The sequence below is a fragment of the Aotus nancymaae genome, unplaced genomic scaffold, assembly GCF_030222135.1.
Source record: "Aotus nancymaae isolate 86718 unplaced genomic scaffold, 86718_ANA_hifiasm-v0.15.2.pri h1tg000015l_1, whole genome shotgun sequence".
Classification (NCBI taxonomy): Eukaryota; Metazoa; Chordata; class Mammalia; order Primates; family Aotidae; genus Aotus; species Aotus nancymaae.
Genome location: NW_026988427.1, coordinates 4,642,268 through 4,662,118, shown reverse-complemented (window position 1 = coordinate 4,662,118; position 19,851 = coordinate 4,642,268).

Below are 19,851 nucleotides of genomic sequence, written 5' to 3'. Positions count from 1 at the left end.
TGTGATGGCAGCCACATGCTCAAGTCTGTCCCTGAGGTGGTACCATTCATGTCCCCATAGGAGGGCACCCTTCTTTTTAGGTTTCCTTGGAAACAGCAGAAAAGCAAAACCTGATCAAACTTCTTAGCAAGCAGAGATCTTCCTTGTCTAATCTTAATACCATCAATAACTTCAAAGCATATTGCAAGTACTTTTTAAAAGTCATTTTACAGCCTTTATTCAACTCAAGGCAACCAGCAAATCCTTCCCAGTGGCAGCTTTTGGGAGGCTCCAACTCAATGTGACGGTGGAATCACCCAGAAAACAGGTCAAACGGCAAAGATCACTAAAGAGCAACCTCCCCGCAGATGGCGGTGAGGGAAGCTGTATAGAAGTTCCTCCCCACACTCTTACCATCCAGGAAGATCCTTCTCCAATCTTGAAAGCCAGAAAGCCCTGGGATCCTTTCCAAACTCACGGAGCCAAGTGTAGGAAATGGAGAACACACTGCAGGAATGGAACCTACTGAGCATCAGGTTGTTTTTTAAAAAACACCCAGAAGAAAGGCATCCATTCCCCAAGAAGGTAAACTGCAGAACAAAAACAGGCTGTGAATAGTTAGTGCAAGGTATGATGGACTGGCAGAGGTGGGCCTGAGGGAGCTGATTATTAGAACCTGAGGGATGACTGCAGAAAGCATCACCAAGGACCCCAATCATGCCTTCACCCCGTAGACACCTCACTGACAGCTGCTCTGGACCAGGCCCTGGGCTGCACGTTTTCTGAATGTCAGCAGGTGACATGAGGCAGTTAGCTCACCAAGCAAAGCGGTGAATAAGGACTCTGCTCCTTCTCCCTCTGACCATCTCTCTCCACCCTTCTGAGGGAGGGTAGCACCCCTCTGCCTCACAGCTTCATCCTCTCCCACAGAACCAGCACGGAACAATTTTCTGTTTTTAGAGATGAGTAATAGAGGCCCAGGAAGGTCAAGTCCCCCCACAAACCAGGGGCAGAGCCCAGACTAGAACCCAGATCTCCCACACCCCCACTCAGTGGCACCATTTCTCATGGAAGGACCAGCCCCAAGCAGAGTGCTTGGAATCAGGAAACACTGCTTGGCTCTTGGTGTTTCTCAAATTATCCACAATGAGGCTACCCCGAAAAGCACCCCATCCCAAGTAGGGTGGAATCCCAGGCTGGAGATGTCACCATTTCTCATCTGCAAAACAGGCATGATTCTTGGATCTCTTATCCCTCAGGCAGTACATGTTCAGAGATCTCCCAACACTTCTTGAGGCCTGTGTGCCAAGAACTGAAATTTTAAATGCCTCAAATGCCAAGCTAATGAGGCCTAGCCTACTTGGAGGGAAAGTGCGGGTGAAGAATGGAAAGACCCTAAGGCTAACAGAGATCTGATTTGCATTTTAGAAGGACTGGTTTAGAGCCACAACATGGATTTGAGAGGATCAGAAAGCCCAACCACCAGGCCACTGTAATAGTTAGGTAAGAGGGGACAGGGGACAAGCTAAGGCTATAGCTAGCCAGCCATGGACTCCAGAGATATTTTTATGTTAAACATAAATTCTGCAGGGCACAGTGGCTCACGCCTTTAATCCCAGCACTTTGAGAGGCCAAGGTGGAAGGATCACTTGAGGCCAGGAGTTTGAGACCAGCCTGGGCAACATAGCAAGATTCATCCCTGTAAAAAATAAAAATCATTTAAAAATTATTTAAATAAAAATAAATTACCTTCTGGAAACGAATGGTGGTGACAGTTGTACCATAATGTGAACATACTTAATGCTACTGAACTGTACACTCAAAAATGGGCTGGGCACAGTGGCTCACACCTGTAATCCTAGCATTTTGGGAGGTTGAGGCAGGAGGATCACTTGAGCCCAGAAGTTCGAGACCAGCCTGGGCAATATAGAAAGACCCTGTCTCTACAAAAAATTTAAAAATTAACAGGGCATAATGGCTTGTGCCTGTAGTCCCAGCTGTTCAAGAGGCTGAGGTGGGAGGATTGCCTGAGCCTGGAAGTTCAAGGCTGCAGTGAGCTGTGATAGCGCCATTGCATTCTAGCCTGAGACACAGAGCAAGATCTTGTCTCACAGACACACACACAAAAGGTTAAAATGGTAAATTTTATGTTTTATATATTTTACCACAATTAAAAGGGTGGGGAAGGCTGATCATGGTGGCTCATGCCTGTATTCCCAGCACTTTAGGAGGCTGAAGCAGGAGGATTGCTTGAGGCAAGGAGTTTGGGACCAGCCTGGGCAACATAGCAAGACCCCATCTCTATGAAAAATGTAAAAATTAAAAAAACTTAGCCTGGCATGGAGGTGTGCACCTGTATACCCAGCTATTTGGGAGGCTGAGGCAGGAAGATTGCTTGAGCCCAGGAGGTGGAGGCTGCAATGAGACACGATTGCACCACTGCACTCAAGCCTGGGCAACAAAGCAAGAACGTGTCTCTAAAATAAAGAAAAATAAACTCTCCCCGTCACCAAGTAACACTTCTCAATTGCCAGAAGGAACAAAAGTCATAAACGCAAGGACAAGAACCACCCTCCCTAGGTCTCAAATACCATGAAGAATGAAGATGGCTAACATTACAAAGGGCACTTACTGTGGTTAGATATTATATTACATACATCTATTAACTCATTTAATCTTCACAGCAACCCTACCAGGTAGACACTGTTATTGCACTCATTTTACAGATGGGAAAACCAAGCACAACCAACCTCAGTAACCACCTCAACATCACAAAGCTAGTTTGTGGCAAAGCCAGGATTTGAACCCAGTCGGTGTAACTTCAGCGCCTTCGTGCTTATGCGCTCCTTGAAATTGTCTCAGACTAGTTAGATGCGGAACATCTAAATTAGAACAAAAACATGTTGTCTACTGACCAGCCTGCCCCACTTTTCAATTATTTGGCTCCACAGAGAATAGGAATTCAGAGAACTGACTGAATTTTTTTCCATTTTCACCCAGATGTTTGGCATCACACAAATAAGATGATGAGTGGGAGCCACTTAGGAATTAGAGCTCTGTCACCAGTAGAAACACTGTCTTAATGCAAGGTTGTCATTTCATGAATTAACATTCTACCCAACAATGTTTGCTTAACCTCCTAGGGCATTTTACTTTTTGAGGATCTGTTTCTGATAGCCGTCTGGTCAACGCAGTGCACGCTCAAGTAGTAGTTAATAGACATCGGGACCATCCTTCATTCTCCATCCAGTAATAGCTGAAGTCACAACAGATTTTTTTTTTTTTTTTTTTTTTTTGCATCACAAATAACAAAAACCATGCATATTTTAACTTCATCTCTGGGATTAAAGTAAATACATAATTTTGGCAAATTACTCGGAATTACGGGCTAGCAACATCTGGTTCGGATATTCTCGAGTAAATTATTGGCACGGTCCCTGCCAATTTTTAATTTTAACCAAAATGTTCTCAGAAACATGTGTTTTCTGTCCTGCTTGCATGTAATCAGTTTGAGAACGCCTTAGAGTTTTAAGCAGGGGGTTTCAGAAACGAGCTGTACTACCTGCACACCTCCCTCAGGCCTTGAGGAGCTGCCCTCCCTCCCAGCACCGGCGGAGGCGGCCACCTGGGCCAACCGCCCGCCCGTGGCTTTCTGTTCCTGCCTCCAGCACTTCAGAACCAGAGAGGCCCACAGGTACTGTGTGTACACGCTCCGCGCCCTCCGTTCTGCTCCCAAATTACATACCTCGCTTTTATGTCAAGTCCAATATAGCTTCTTTAGCAGTTTCTGTTTCCTCCCCTCCTTATTCCACATCAAGAGTACCCAATTACTTTTATAAATACTTGTTTTAAAAATATCACAGTGGTTTCCTGCTGCTTCGAATTCTGAAGGGCTATGCAGGATTTTAGACTCTTATAAATCTTTCGAACAGTTCATATTTTATCAACAAAGTGTGCTTTTTTGAAAATCCTTAGCAGAACTCCTCATCAAGGAATTTTTTTCAATTATTTGACCTTTCCATAAGAACAGCAAAATAAAAAAGAATTTTTGCCATTTCAAAAGTCATTTGCAATGCCCTCCTTGTGTTCGTTAATTCTGCCTCACTCACCAACAAGGGTGGTGTTTTTGGTTAAAAGAGAAAGCATGAGAGTTGTCAATTCCAAAACACCCCAGCAGAGGTAAAACAGGGTTACGGATGGGTCTTTAAAAGAAAATTCCAGGAAGGCCATGGCTTTGTTAAAGTTGAAAAGTTATCTAGCCCAAGGCAGAGACTTCTTAGTTCACTGTGGCCCCGGGGCCGTGAGGCAAAATGTCACCAGGGAGATGGAAGGGGTTAGCCTACACTGGGGAGGCAAAGCCAGGATTTGAACCCAGTCAAATCAGGATGCTGCTATCCTGAACAGTCTACTGAGCTATTTGGATTTATATAGGCACAGCTGTGGTTTTCCTCTTGGAACAACTTGGAGATACCCAAGGGATGGCCACTTGGGCAGGAACCCCCAACATGATAGGTAGCCACGAGCAAGATGCAGTTCTAAGCATGACAACACTGAAGACCTGGGTACCATTCAAACAAATGTCTGAAAGATCAGGAGCATCATGTCTGTCTCAGTCCATTCCTACTGCTATAACAAAATATGTTAGACTGGGTAGTTTCTAAACAACAGAAATTTACAGGCATACCTCAGAGATATGGTGGGTTCGGCTCCGTTCCACCACAATAAAACAAGTCCCACAAATTTTTTGGTTTCCCACTACATATAAAGTTATGCTTACACTATACTGTAGTGTGCTAAGTGTGTAATGGCATTATGCCTGTAAAAGCAATGTACATATCTTAATTTAAAACACTCAATTGCTTGATACATTTTGAGATTAAAAAAAGAAAAAAGAAAAATAATAAGGAAAAATACTCAATTGCTAAAGACGCTAGCCATCATCTGAACCTTCAGTGACTCGTAATCTTGTTGCTGGTCAGGGGTCTCCCCCTGATGTTGATGGCTGTTGACTGATCAGGGTGGTGCTTGCTAAAAGGTGGGGTAGCTGTGGCAGTTTCTTAAAATAAGACAACAGGGAAGTTTGCTGCACTGATGAACTCTTCCTTTCATGAAAGATTTTTCTGTAGCATATGACGCTGTCTGATAGCATTTTATGCACTGTATAACTCCTTTCAAAATTGGAGGCAATCCTCTCAAACCCTGCCACTGCTTTATCAACTAAGTTTATGTCATAGTCTACATCCATGTTGTCACTTCAACCACGTTCACAGCATCTTCACCAGGAATAGATTCGATCTCAAGAAACCACTTCCTTGGCTCATCCATAAGAAGTAACTTTCCATCCATACAAGTTTTATCAAGAGATTGCAGCAATTCAGTCACATCTTCAGGCCCCACTTCCCATTCCAGTTCTCTTGGTATTTCTACCACATCTACAGTGACCTCCTCGAAGTCTTGAACCCCTCAAAGTCATTTATGAGAGCTGGAATTAACCTCTTCCAAACTCCTGTTAATGTTGATATTTTGACTTCCCCCCATGAATTACAAATGTTCTGAATGGCATCTAGAATGGTAAATCCTTTCCAGAAAGTTTTCAATTTGCTTTGCCCAGATCCATCAGAGGAATCACCACCTATGGTAGCTATAGCCCTACAAAATACATTTCTTAAGTAATAAGACTTGAATGTCAAAACTACTCCTTGATCCACAGGCCACAGAATGGATGTTGTGTTAGCAGGCATGAAAACATTACTCTCCTTGTACCTCTCCATCAGAGCTCTTAGGAGCCTAGCTGCATTGTCAATGAATAGTAATATTTTAAAAAGAACCTTTCTTTTTCTGAGCAGCAGGTCTCAACAGGGGAGTAAAGCATGCTCCAAACAGATGTGCTGTTATCCAGGCTTTGTTGTTCCATTTACAGAACTCAGGCAGAGTAGATTTAGCATAATTATTAAGGGCCCTGGGATTTTTGGAATGGTAAATAACCATTGGTTTCCACTTAAAGTCACCAGCTGCTTTAGCCCCTACCAAGGAGTCATGCTGTCTTCTGAAGCTTTGAAGCCAGGCTTTGACTTCTCCTCTCTAGCTATGAAAGTCCTAGATGGCATCTTCTTCTAATATCAGTCTGTTTCATCTACACTGAAAATCTGTTGTTCAGTGCAGCCGGCCTCATCAAGCAGCTTAGTTAAATCTTCAGGATAACTCACTGCAGCTTCTCCAGCACCACTTGCTGCTTCACCTGGCACTCTTACAGTGATGGCTTCTTTCCTTCAACTTCATGAACCAACCTCTGCTAGCTTCCAGACTTTCTTCTGCAGCTTCCTCACCCTTCTCAGCCTTCATAGAATTGAAGAGCATTAGGGCCTCACTCTGGATAGGGCTTTGGCTTAAGGGAATATTGTGGCTGATTTGATCTTCTACCCAGACCACTCAAACTTCCTCCATATCAGGAATAAGCCTGTTTTGTTTTCTTATCATTTGTGTGTTCAGTTGACTTGCACTTTTAACTTCCTTCAACAACTTTTTCTTTACACGCACAGCTTGGTTAACTGGTGCAAGAGGCCTAGCTTTCAGCTTTTGACATGCCTTCCTCACTAAGCTTAATCGTGTCTAGCTTTTGATGTAAAGTCTCAAGGAGGCATCCAGACAATCCATGCAGTAGGAATAGGCTAGAAGCTCCTAGAGGCTGGATGCTCAGAGAAGGCTTCAGAGGAAGTAAGTGAATTGGAGTTTGCCAGAGAAACAGAACCAGTAATATAGTTCACCTTTAAACAACACAGGCTTGAACGACATGAGTCTACTTACACATGAATTTTTTCAGTAAATGTATTAGAAAATTTTTTGGAGATTAGTGACCATTTGAAAAAACTTGCTAACTGCATAGCCTATAAATACTGAAAAAAGTAAGAAAAAGGTATATCATGAATGCATAAAATATGGAGATACTAGTCTAATCATTTATTACCATAAAATATATATAAATCTATTACACAAAGTTAACATTTATCAAAACTTACACATACAAATATAGACCACAAGGCACATTCACATTCTGGAGAAATGTAAACAAATGTAAAGATGCAATACTAAATAACTGCATAAAATCGACTGTGATAATTATACAGACACTTTCTATCTGTTGCGATAACTTAAAACACTGCGTGACTGTGTGACACCAATCATCTATGTGTGAGCAGTTCATCCCTCTAGTAAATTGCATATCGCAGTAAAAAGTGATCTCTTGTGGTTCCTGTGTATTTTTCATTGTGTTTAGTGCAACCTTGACTAACACCATGGGGCCCATACAAAGTGCCACTAATGATGCTGGAAGTACTCCCCAGAAGCAGAGAAAAGTCACGACATCACAAGGGAAAGTTGACTTGTTTGAGATGCACTGTAGATGGAGGTCTGCAGTTGCAGCTGGCTGACATTTCAGACAGATAATTCATCTTGTAAACAGACAACGAGAACTTACTTGCCGTATTGATAAATACAGTACAGTCCTGTATATGTATTTTCTCTTTCTTATAATTTTTAATAACATTTTCTCTTTTTTTTGCACTGTCTCAGTAGAATCAACATTTCATCTTCTCTAGCTCACTTTATTGTAAGAATACAGTATATTATACAGCATATAGTATTGTAAGAATACAGTATTTAACATAGAAAATGTATGTTCATGGACTGTTTGTGTTATCACTGAGGCTTCTGGCCAACAGTAGGCTATTAGTAGTTACATTTCTGGGGAGTTGATATGGTTCTCTGTGTCCCCATCCAAATCTCATGTCGAATTCTAATCCTCAGTGTTGGAGGAGTGGCCTCGTGGGAGCTCTGTTGATCATGGGGGCAGATTTCCCCTTGCTGTTCATGACAGCGAGTGAGTTCTCACAAGCTCTTGTTTAAAAGTGTGTAGCACTTCGCCCTTGGCTCTCTTTCTCCTGCTTGGCCATGGTAAGATGTGCTTGAGTCCTCTTTGCCTTCCACCATGATTGTAAGCTTCCTGAGGCCTCCTAATCATGCTTCCTGCACAGCCTGCAGAACTGTGAGTCAGTTAAAGCACTTTTCTTCATAAATTGCCTGGTCTCAGGTAGTTCTTCAGAGCAGTATGAGAACAGACTAATACAGGAATCAAGAGTGGAGACCCCAGGCTCAAGTTCAGAGTGGAGGGTTAGGCTGGGTGCAGTGGCTCACACCTGTAATCCCAGCACTTTGGGAGGCCACAGCGGATGGATCACTTGAGGTCAGGAGTTCAAGACCACCCTGGCCACCATGGTGAAACCCCACCTGTACTAAAAATACAAAAATTAGCAGGGTGTGGTTGTGTACACCTATAGTCCCAGCTACTCAGGAGCTGAGGCAGGAGAATCACTTGAACCCAGGAGGCAGAGTTTGCAGTGAGCCAAGATCACACCACTGCACTCCAGCCTGAGTGACAGAGTGAGACTCCATCATCTCAAAAAAGAAGAGATGGAGTGGAAGGTTAGTGTGGTAGCAGCCTCAGGAGGAGGCAAACACTGCCAACAGAGTTCTCAACTTCACACACCTCCCTCGTGCAAAAGGGAGAGTGGAGGGAGCAGCCCCAGTTGATGTCAGAAGCTCACACTTCTATGTAGAGTGTACACCAGCTATGGCTTAGGGATTCTCCACACTAACGTGTGTTAAGTATCTTAATTGCCACAATACCCAAGAGACAAGTACTAGAATGGTCACCATTTTACAGGGGGAGAAACTGAGGAACAGAGATGTTAATAACCTGTCCAAGGCCACACAGCTAGCAAGTGACACAGCTGGGATTCAAATTAGACAGTCAGTGTAGGTGTGAGAGGTTAAGTGACCTGTCCATAATCATAAGGCAAGGAGATAAATTCAGGAGTCAGGCATAGCCCCAGATATATATATATGGTGGCTGGTTTACCCACCCAGAAGCAAGCTAGCTGATGTGGCTTGGATCTGTGTCCCCACCAAATTTCATGTTGAACTGTAGTCCCCAGTGTTAGAGATGGGGCCTGGTGGGAGGTGACTACATCATGGGGGTGGATTTCTTATGAATGAGTTAGCACCATCCCCTTGCTGTTATTTGTTCTCCCAAGATCTGGTTGTTTACAAGTGTTCAGCCTCCCCCGCCTTGCTCTCTCTCTTGCTTCTGCTCCTGCTCTGCCTTCCACCATGGTAACAGCCCTGAGGCCTCCCCAGAAGCAGCTGCCGCCATGCTCCTGTACAGCATGTGGAACCATGAACCTATTAAACCTCCTTTCTTTATAAATTACCTAGTCTCAGGTAATTCTTTATAGCAATACAAGAACAGACACCAGGCTAGATGACCCTGTGATGTGCTTGCGATGCCCTCTCCAGACCCTCAACCAGGTATCCTGGTTCCCAACATCCTTGCAAAGGCTGGTCCCAAACCAGCATGATGTCTTCTTCACAGTAGCTCAAAGCCTGGCATCTGAAGGGCAAGAGTTGCAGCTTCAGGAACCAGCAGCCTCAGGAGCCTTAGCACCTCTAGAAATGCCCTGAGGAGCTAGTGGGTCACCTGCCAGGAAGGTCCTCCCACAGGTTTACGTTCAGATTCAGGGAATGCCAAACATGCTAAAAGTGGCTCAGCCCAGGGGCCCTGAGGAGACACCTCACACCAAGGTCCCTGCCAGCTCTACGAGACTCTGTACCCTTACTGAGCCATAGCACACAGCTTTGGCATTTGGAGGTTTATTGATGACGCACTGCACCATTGACCTCTTAGTCTGCTGAAATCTCAACTTGTAATTAAACCAAATCCAAACAACTGAGAGAGTGAGTCTGCACTTTAATAATCATCATATTGCTTTTACTTATTTTACTTTATTTAATTTTTATAGAGATCAGGTCTCACTTTGCTGCCCAGGCTGGTTTTGAACTTCTGGCTTCAAGCGATCCTCCCGACTTGCCTTCCCAAAATGCTGGGATTATAGGCATGAGTCACCGCACCCCAGCCCATATTGCTTTTACGTTTGTACCTTGCCTTTTACTCCTAAACTCTTTTGTCATACGGAAGGGTCACTCACTGCAAACTAAGAACTAAAATACTGCTTTGGGGCTCGTCCACCCAGTCATCACCTCAAGACTCAACAGACAAACAGATATTCTGCTGACTTCTCATTCTCAGCCAAAACCCTTCTCTTGCTGCAAGGCATTACAGCCAACCCTCCAGCACCTCTCAGTCCCCTCCCCTCCATCTTCCAGCTACTCATCTGCGCCTCATTCTCTCTCCTCCTTCAAGCCCACTGCTCAGCCTGTGTTCCACAGGCCCAGTTCCTGTTCGCTCTGCTCAGCCTCCTCCTCCGCAGCTGTTCTTGGGATGAGCAGCTCACGGGGGAAGGAGAGAGTGAGTTCTACTCCCAGCAGGAGGGTAGAGTGGGCAGGAGGGCAAGAAGTAGAGCTTGAGGGCCAAGCCCTAGCTTCCTGTGACCCTCTCACTGGTCACTCAGGCTGCCTCCTCAGAGCCACCCATGGCAAGTGGCGGCCCTGGCTACCACGTCCACAGTTCACGGAAGGGGAAGTTGCCCAAGGTCCAGAAATTTTCCAGGGACAGTTAATATTTTCCTAAACATATCCTCACCCATGATACAAATCAGAGTTCCCCAGATATAATGTCTGTTTTATTGTTGCCCTGGAGATGATTCAGGGAGCAATGGGCATATGCTTTCTATTTAAGAGTTTTATATTTAATTTTACCATCACCTTCTATTTATGGGACGGGATACTGGATTTCATGTGCGGTCATGGTATAAAGTTTCCTGCTAAAATAAATTTTCTAAGTGAAAAAAGAGAGTCAATCATTTTTAAAAGTAGAAAGTCCGTCACCGTAGGGGTGAAATGCAGATATGCCAAAAAACCACAAAGGTGGTAAGCAAATGACCGCTGACTGAATGATTCTGACATCAGTTGCATAAATACAGACCCATCCCATAGACCCACCTTGGTCCTTTGTTAATCGAGAGCAGATGAGAATCACAAAGCCATTCCATTCAATTGGCAGATATCCACCAAGAGCCTCTGCTGTGTACAGAACTGTGAGAGTCACACGAAAGGGGAGTTTCCGCAGCAAGCCCTGACTCAGGAATCTTACTTGCTGCAAAGAACTAGTGGGCTCTGTCAGAGAATGGAGCAAACCAGTACGTAAGAGAATGAGGCAGGCACAGCGCAGTGCAGGGAACAAGAAAGGGGCCCAGGAGATCCAGATCAGCACACAGGAGACCAGAAACATTCTTTCCACTCTGACCTTGCCACCTAGACCCTAAGAAGTCCCTCTGGGACCCTGGCGACCTTCCTGTGGTGGTGAAAGCCACAAGAGGACTATGCTTCTAAAGGTGGGGAGCATCATGAGAAAATGACAGCCACCTGCCAGCCATTTCCCCTCCTGCCCTGCGGTCCAGACAGCCCCCGTAGGAGCCCGTGAGGAAGGCTCTCCTGGGATATGTTTGATCAGGCATGACTGAGCATCACTCTCTAGCCAGGCTTCCGCCTACTCTCTGCCTTCCTTGTACTGTTTCCTCGCTTTCAAACTTCGCATGCTGTTCTCTGTGGTGCTTGCTCCCTCCCATTCAGTCTGACCCAGGAGTTCTAGACCTTGAGAATTCCTTCGTGGCAACAGAAGCTGGCATGTGGAACTGCCACACTTCCTTCCAAACCTTCAGTGCTCACACCTTCGGGGGCCTTTTGGTGTCTTGTGTACCACGAGGCTCCATGGTAGGGGACCGCCCTTCCCACCCTACCCACAGGGTCCCAGGGTGGGCACCAGTTCACATCACACATCACATGGTCACACAGCTAATCAATCTCAAAGGTGAGTCTCAAATCCCTTGACACCTAGCTCCGAGCCCCTACCCTTCACACCCACACCAACGCCATCCCCGCCTGCACGCTCCCTAGATCATCTCACAGTTCCGTCCACAGCAGAGGCTCTTGGAGGATATCTGTCCATGGAAAACAACTGGTTTGTGATTCTGACCTGTTCTCAATTAACAAAGGACTAAAGTGGGTCTGTGGGATGGGTCTGTATTTATGACCCTGCCCCCTTGACCACAGGTATTGGACTAGGGATCTGAGCCAATCAGATTCTTCTCTGGAATTAGGAACTATTAGGGATTTGGAACTGGAACTGAGAGACTCCAGCTTGCTCCGGGCTGGGCTCTGTACAGCAGTGGTGCAACCTTCCAGAGTTAAGGGAGGCTATTTTCTGCCAGGTGGTCCAGAAACACAGAGGAGGCAGAGCTGCAAACAGGAGCAGAGATGGGAAGGGAGACAAGCACCGCCCAGGCCACCATGATCCACCCAGGCCCTAACAAGCCATGCTGTTGCCCAGCCTTTGCCCCGTGCTCCCTCTGTCTAGGATGCCCTCCCTGCCCTTCTTCTCCAAGTCTTACAGGGCTCAAGAGTTCTATCATGTGTTACAATAAAATCCACACTCCTTCCCTGGCCCCTGGCCCTAAAGCACTCATCTCTTGCCACCCCCCTAGCACTCACTAGGGTCTGGCCACACCAACGGTCTTAGTCTGTTTTCTGTTGCTTATACCTGAATACCTGAAACTGGGTAATTTATAAAGAAAAGAAACGTATTTCTTACAGTTATGGAAGCCAAGACATCCAGGTCAGGGGCTGCAGCTGGTGAGGGCTTCTTGCTGCTGGGGACTCTCCGCAGAATCTTCATGGCAGCGCAGAACATCACATGGTGAGGGGCTGAGCACGCAGGCCCAGGTCTCTCTTCTTCTTATAAAACCACTAGTTCCCCTCCCATGATAACCCGTTAATCCATTAACCCATAAGTGAATTAAGCCATTCATGAGGGCAGAGCGCTCATGATCCACCACTTCTTAAAAGCCCCACCTCTCAATACTGCCACATTGCAGATTAAATTTCAGCATGAGTTTTAGAGGGGACAAACATTGCAACCATAGTATCACCCAGCTTTCCATGATTCAAACAAGCCAAATTATCCCAACCTCAGGACCTTTGCACTTGTGCTGCTCCTGCCTGGCTGGCTTTTTTGTGTCTTTCAAGTTCCTGGAGAAATGACCCCAGTTCCTCTTATTGCCTGACCACCCTAGCTAGCATCGGCCCTTAGTCACATCCCTTTTCTTGTTACTTGATTGGCTGCGTGCAACCAGCTGCCTTGTCCATCTACGTCACCCTGTGTCCCCCAGATCCCCACACGGCCCCCAGCACATCAAAGGCACTCATCAGCTGTTTGTTGATAAATGACCGAGCTGTGAGGCTCTGACCTCCACTGGTCCAGCTGGAGAGCCACACTGATGCAGGTAAGAGGAGAAGGGCTGACACTCAACAGGGCCACCATCAGCTTGGCCCATGTTCAGAAGCTTCTCCTTCAGCGAGCCGGCTCAAGTAAGTCCTCCTAAGGAAACACAAGTCAGTGAAGAACTTGACAAATGGATCCCACGGCTGGTCAAAAGACGGTCACACTCCAAAATATGCACGACCAGATTTCGTGCACCGCGCAAGTTTTATCTTTGACCGTACTTATGGAAACATTATTCAAGAACATCGTGAACACTCAAAAATAACTCTTTAAAAATACCATTTGGACGACATACACGCACCAATGAAAGATTTTCTCTTTCTACTACAGCAGCCCAGTAAGGCGTTTTCAAAAAGCAAATGTGGTAAGTTACTGCACACAGTAACCTGCAAATAAAAACGTACCCAGTTACAACCCACACAGCTTCCTCACAAATCAAAGTCACCCCAATCTCCACATCTACAGGGAGCCACCCAAGGTGAGGGTGGGGACAGCTCACTGACTTTGTTTCCTTGCTTCCTGCCTCCTGAGGACTTGACGACAGTGCCCAGAAAACAGAAGGTCACAACTCTTACCGAGACTCTTAGGGATACCTGTCAGAGAATGGCCACAGCCACCACCCGCTGCTTTGATCACCGGGGGAATCAATGGCTATGTAGTGCCTGCCAGGCACCAAGCACTGAGCAAGATTTGTGACACAACACATTTAACTCCACAACAACCTATAAAGTACATAGTATTATACCTGTGCCTATGTTGACCGGACTGAAGCTCAGAGAGGCTAAGTAATCTGGCCATGGTCACACAGCTAATCAACATCAAGGCTGAGATTCAAATCCCTCCACACCTAGCTCCAAGCCCCTGCCCCTTCCACCCACACCAAAGCCATCCCCACCTGCACACCCTTTAGATCATCTCTCCTTGCCCTCAAACATTTCCCCACGTGGCTACCATCAGCAAACTGATGTCAAAGGGCCTCACATCTTCCCCTTTTCTGTCTCCCCTAAACACCCACCACACGCTGGGCCTCCAGTGCTCACCGTCTGGGAATGGCTCGGCCAGGCTGAGCTGTGCTGGGCCATGGCTGCCTCCCTCTGCCCTGCCTCGCTTTTCTTCTGCCTCCCCTCAGGGAACTGTTTTCTCCTTTTTTTTCTCCATCAGTTATAAACCTTCTTACTTTAGTAAGCCTAATTTATCTTGTTACCCACATCTCTTTGTTGGTAACCTTGCCAAAAACAAGAAGAATCTAAATATGTTCTTTGTCTTTTAGTTTATCATCTTATCTTTGTTTCTTTTCATTTGCTTCCTCTGAGGCCTTTCTTCTAGTTATATTTTTCTCTCCCCCTAGTTCTTCTGCCCTTCTCAAGCTTTTAAGCTGTTAGGAAGAAAATATATACATACACACATATATAGTGCTTAGCTTTATGTCTCTCTCTCTATATATATATGTGCAAACTAAGCTCACTTTGATCAGCATCAAAATGAAAGTGTTTTGCAACACGATTTGTCTTCCTCACTGTTCACTGCTGAAGGTGGAGAAAATGGGTTATGACTTCTAGAACCATAATAAAATACAAAGATCTGGGGATTTGAATACCCAGGTTCCAATCTGGACTTAGAGCCTTCCAGCTATGTGAGCCTCAGACAAGAATCTCTGTGCTTGAGGTTTTATTCTGTAAAATGGGAATAATCATTCTACTCCCTTCCAAGGTTGTAGAGAGGTCTAAAGTGGCCATGTCTATAAGCACTTTTAACTTACACATAATCTCCACATAAAGCAGTATGGGATGGGGAAGTGCTAAGAGTAGGGAGAATCTGAGTGAGCTGTCCATTGTACATCCCACCTGGATGGCCTGCTCACCCTTTGCTTTCAACACCTTCCCCTGCAAACTGGGCTCCCTCTCTGTGAGTCCCATTTCCGCAAATGGGACTAGGGGCCTTCTTGTCATCCAACACACACACACAACCACACACACAGGTACACACACATACATTTAAAGCTGTGTGTCAAGGCTTGTAGCGGGTGCTGGGGAATTAGACATTAAACATGACAGGCAAAGTCCTCTCCATCAGGGAATTTATCATTCATTTTGGGTAGGAGAAGGAATAAGACAAGAAACAAAACAAATAAATAAAAAAGGTAATAATTGACCGAGACCTCTGATCTGCAGAACACTCTACATTAAGGCCCCACAGCAGGGGAAAGAGCTTGGCCTATTTGCAGTAAAGAAGAACAGCACCAGAAGAGCATGAGAAACTGAGAGTGGAGTCCATGAGATCTGCACACCAGCAGGGCCGAGTCTCCCGGAGCCTTCCATGTGGACAGGACTGGGTTTTATTCCCAGCTGGCCTCCGGAGTTAAGCAAGTGGGAGGTATGATTTCATTTGGGGACATTTTGCTTGTTGATTTGGGTTTTTTCTTTATTAATCGGGCTACATATGATGCAGAGGATTTGGATTGGAGAGAATATCGGTTGGCGAAAGTGGATACAAGAAACCAGCTGGTTAACCCCGCAATAGTTCAAGACAGAAATAACTGAGGCTTGGAGGGTAGAAATGGGAAGGGGAAAACAACAAGAATTGATGACGAGTTTCACGCAGAGGCGTGAACAAAAGGAGGATATCAAAGATCACTTCTGGGGTTTTGTTGGAGATCAGGGATGGTGGAGGGGTGGGGAAGGTGTTATAGGATGGGAGAGAGGGAAAGGTGACAAGGAAATAGTCAAAAAGAGGCTCTAAACTGCCATCGTTTTTCCCATTTACCCTTCCTGTGCAAAACTTGGTTATCATGCCAGTTTGTCCCTACAGGCTTTTCAAAATCACCTCTTCCTTCCCATCCCCAATTTACCACCAGACTTCTCAATGGGTCCCTGCCTCAGGGGTCTCCCCTCCAATCCATCTGCAGTTCCCACATCCTCAGGACTTCCTGGAGTAACGCACTCTCCTTTATTGTTTAAGACTTTTGCATTCGGCTTTCTGTTACTTGCAGATGAAGCCAGACATACCAGGTCCTGGGGTCTAACTCCAGTCAAGGTTCCAACCATGAGTCCTCTCCTGCCCCAAACACTGCTCCCCGCAGCCACGCTAAATCACCCAGCTCTTCCAACCTGCCACTTGCTCGCCTCTCTAGGTCTCTGCATGAGTTGGTCCAACTGCCTGGATTCTTCTTTCTCCTCTTCTCCATCCTGAAAATGCCACCCTCCAATTCTTCAGGATCCAGTTTAATAATATGTGAGTATAAAAACTAAAATTTTTCATTGTTGACACCTTTCACAAGTCCCTCACCCATCCTCCTGGTTCATCTGTATCATAATTCTTGCCATGTGATGCTGTCAAAATTACTGCTTCCTCCCTCTCGATTGCCACCACAATAAGGGCAGCAATTGAGTCTATCTCTTCCTGTTTCCCCGGATGCAGCACCAAATCTAGTATACAGGCATGCACAAGAGTTTGTTGAATGAATGAATATAACCACAGAGTGGGTTAGATTCTAAAATCTTCGAAGTAAAAATCTTCTGTGGTCAAAATTAATCTTAAACGGTCTGTAAAACAGTCATTAAGATACGATATCCATGAGATATTATATCAGTCTTATACAGTAATTCTTATGCCCACTAGAATTTGAGAAGAACTGAGTTACAGTAAATAAACAGAGAGGCTATGTGAAAATGTCTCACATTCAAACCACCCATCTTTAATGTCATCATCAGTCAACGATAGGCCTGTGTAAGAAAGGGCTGGGAATGCATGGAGACCTCTACAGTGACGTCCATTTGCTGAAGGAGTTTACTTCATTTTTGTTTAGAAATTTTGCCTCTATAATCTTAACACCCAGTGTAGCAGGGAAGAGTTGTCATCATCTTTTACCATCGGGGTCCAATGGATTCTTTCTATTTTTATGAATAAATCTACAGAAGTAAGGCTAAAAGGATTTTAAAATCTTTACTAGAGACGTTAGTAATAGCAAATTTTCACAGCATATTTTCCTGGCTTTGAATGTATATAGGCCCAAAATGAGCAATGTTTTCTGAATGCAACTAACTGCTCACCAGCTGTCATGCATAAACCTAGGACAGAGCCATCTTATAAATACCAAGTCCAGATTTCAAGGAAATCTCTAATAAGTTCTAGCTCATCATTACTTCTCGTTCTTCTTACACTTGTAACATAAAACGTATTACCTTTGATAGTTCATAATTTTATTCAGAAGATGATCGTCTACTTTTTCTGTAATTGAAAAGCATTTTTATTTTTAAATTTATAAACACCAGTTAAAATGTTTAGTCCAATGATTTTTTTCTTTCCTTTCCATACCACCTATTTCTTTCCAGTCATCTTTGTACTCACCTTTGATCTGACTTCATCATTTGTCCCCTTCAAACTGCATCAAGTAAGTTTCAGTAAATGAATGTAAAAAGTAAAAAAAATCGGCCCCCATTCTTTTAGCTCCAAGTTTTTGCTGCAAAATACAGTGTGATGAAATCACTCCTGTTGAATGACTAACAGGATAAGAATATCATATTTTTTGTTGTCCTTAGAAATATATTGTTTACTCACAAACCCTTAAATCTGAGGAAATTAATCTAGGTTATTATCATGTAGGACTTAGAGTCTGAGACTTGCTTATACAGTTCAGTCAGTTTCACCGTTATCATTAAAGTCTTCCAACTGCTGTCTCTTTGCATTCATCTTCTGTTTTGACTAAAAATTGTACAACATTTTCCTCTGTCACTTTTCTTCTCTTTTCAGTTTTGTGCATAAAAATGAAAAAAAAATAGTTGTATTTACAACTCTATTTAATGAAAGCAAGAAGGAGGCTACAAAGATGATGTCCTCTGTCTTCTTTTATACTTTCTCGAGAGATGATGTAATACTTTGGGCAATGTGATCAAGAAAAAAAAGGGAAGGATGATGCAATAGTGATCATTTGTTTCATTGTTGCATCATCCTTCTAGGTGATTCCATCATTCTCCCATTTTCTTGCTAGTTTTTTTATGATAATTGGCAACAATTGATGAGTAATGATGAAACAATTTCTAGGGTGATAAAATGAGAGATGTTTAAAGGTATAAGAAAATGAAGATCACTAAGATCCTATGATATATCATAAATGTATAAATTATTTCAATAGTCATATGGTAACTTTAAGACAGAATGAGTTTTATTCTATTTTGGTTAAAAACTAGATGTTATCTTTCACCTTCAGAAGACTTCTAAAAACAAACAAAAGTTATGAAATACTAATCCTTACAAAATGCTGGAACTTCTCAGAAAAAAAATAATAATAACTTTCAAACTCTAAAATTGGGTCCAATGGACTCTGATAACATACTGAAGGTTAAATCGCATTAATAGATTTGGTCATTTCCTGAAGCTTTCAAAATCTGGCTCCCTAGAAAACTGCCCCACAAAAAGACTCTTCCTTCATCCACTTGAAGTCTAACCATTCTCAGACAAAAGTTAAAACCCACCCAGGGAGAGCTCTATCATAATATTCCAGCACCACGATGCCTGCCTCTGCGCCCAAACAGCACTCTCCATGGAAGCCAGGCAGCCCCTTGCCTGAAATACGTTCTCCTGGAGTTCCTCTCAAGATACAACCAAGAAGCAAAAATTATGGCCTATGTAAAATAGAGAGGCCTTCTGGGATACCACTCAGGCTTCAGAGCAAGGCGCTAACAAAACTCAGACCACAATCAGATGCCCAGTGTTTACTACTTTATATTCCTTCCAGCAAATGGTTTTATTGTGAGGGATACAGTGTTCCCACTTTCTTGGGTTTTCTTTTCTTAATCCTTGTTTATCTTTTGTATTTTCAGTCAATCCATGAATGGTTTGACTACTGATCTGTAACAGAGAGGAAATGCCCAATTCACAAAAGTGTTGTGCTCCAACACTCCAAAATTGGTTGTTTTGGGGACTCAGAATATATTTTCTTCCAAGAAACAATATTATGCATGATAGGTTTACATGCCAGCCCCATAAAATCCTTCTTAACTCATAGTGTTGTTGGGCACTGCATTTGTTTGGTATAAATGAGCAGAATGTAATTTGGTTATAGTATTAATAAACAAACCCAAATATTGAAGATAATCTCCTTTATTCTGAATCATATTTAATGAAATAACCAGTTTAATGAAAAAAGATAGAGGCTTTTTTTTTTTTTTTTTTTTTTTTTGAGACAGGGTCTTGCTCTGTCACCCAGGCTGGAGTGCAGTGGTGCAATCACAGTTCACTGCAGCCTTGACCTCCTGGGCTCAAGCCATTCTCCTACCTTAATCTCCCAAGTAGCTGGGATTGCAGGCACATACCACCATGTCCGGCTAATGTTTGTATTTTTTTAGAGACAGGGTTTCGCCATGTTGCCCAGGTTGGTCTCAAACTCCTGGGCTCAAGCGATCTGCCCACCTCAGCCTTCCAAAGTGCTGGGAGACGGAGGCTTTTTAGGGAGAGACTGCTTGCAAGATAATTTGGGAGGCCCGATGGCAGCAGTTTGATATGTTTTTCTGTCCAATTTCACCTCGATACCTTCATTCATTTTCCTTCATACAGGTATGATGCACAGGAGCCAAGATTGGGAT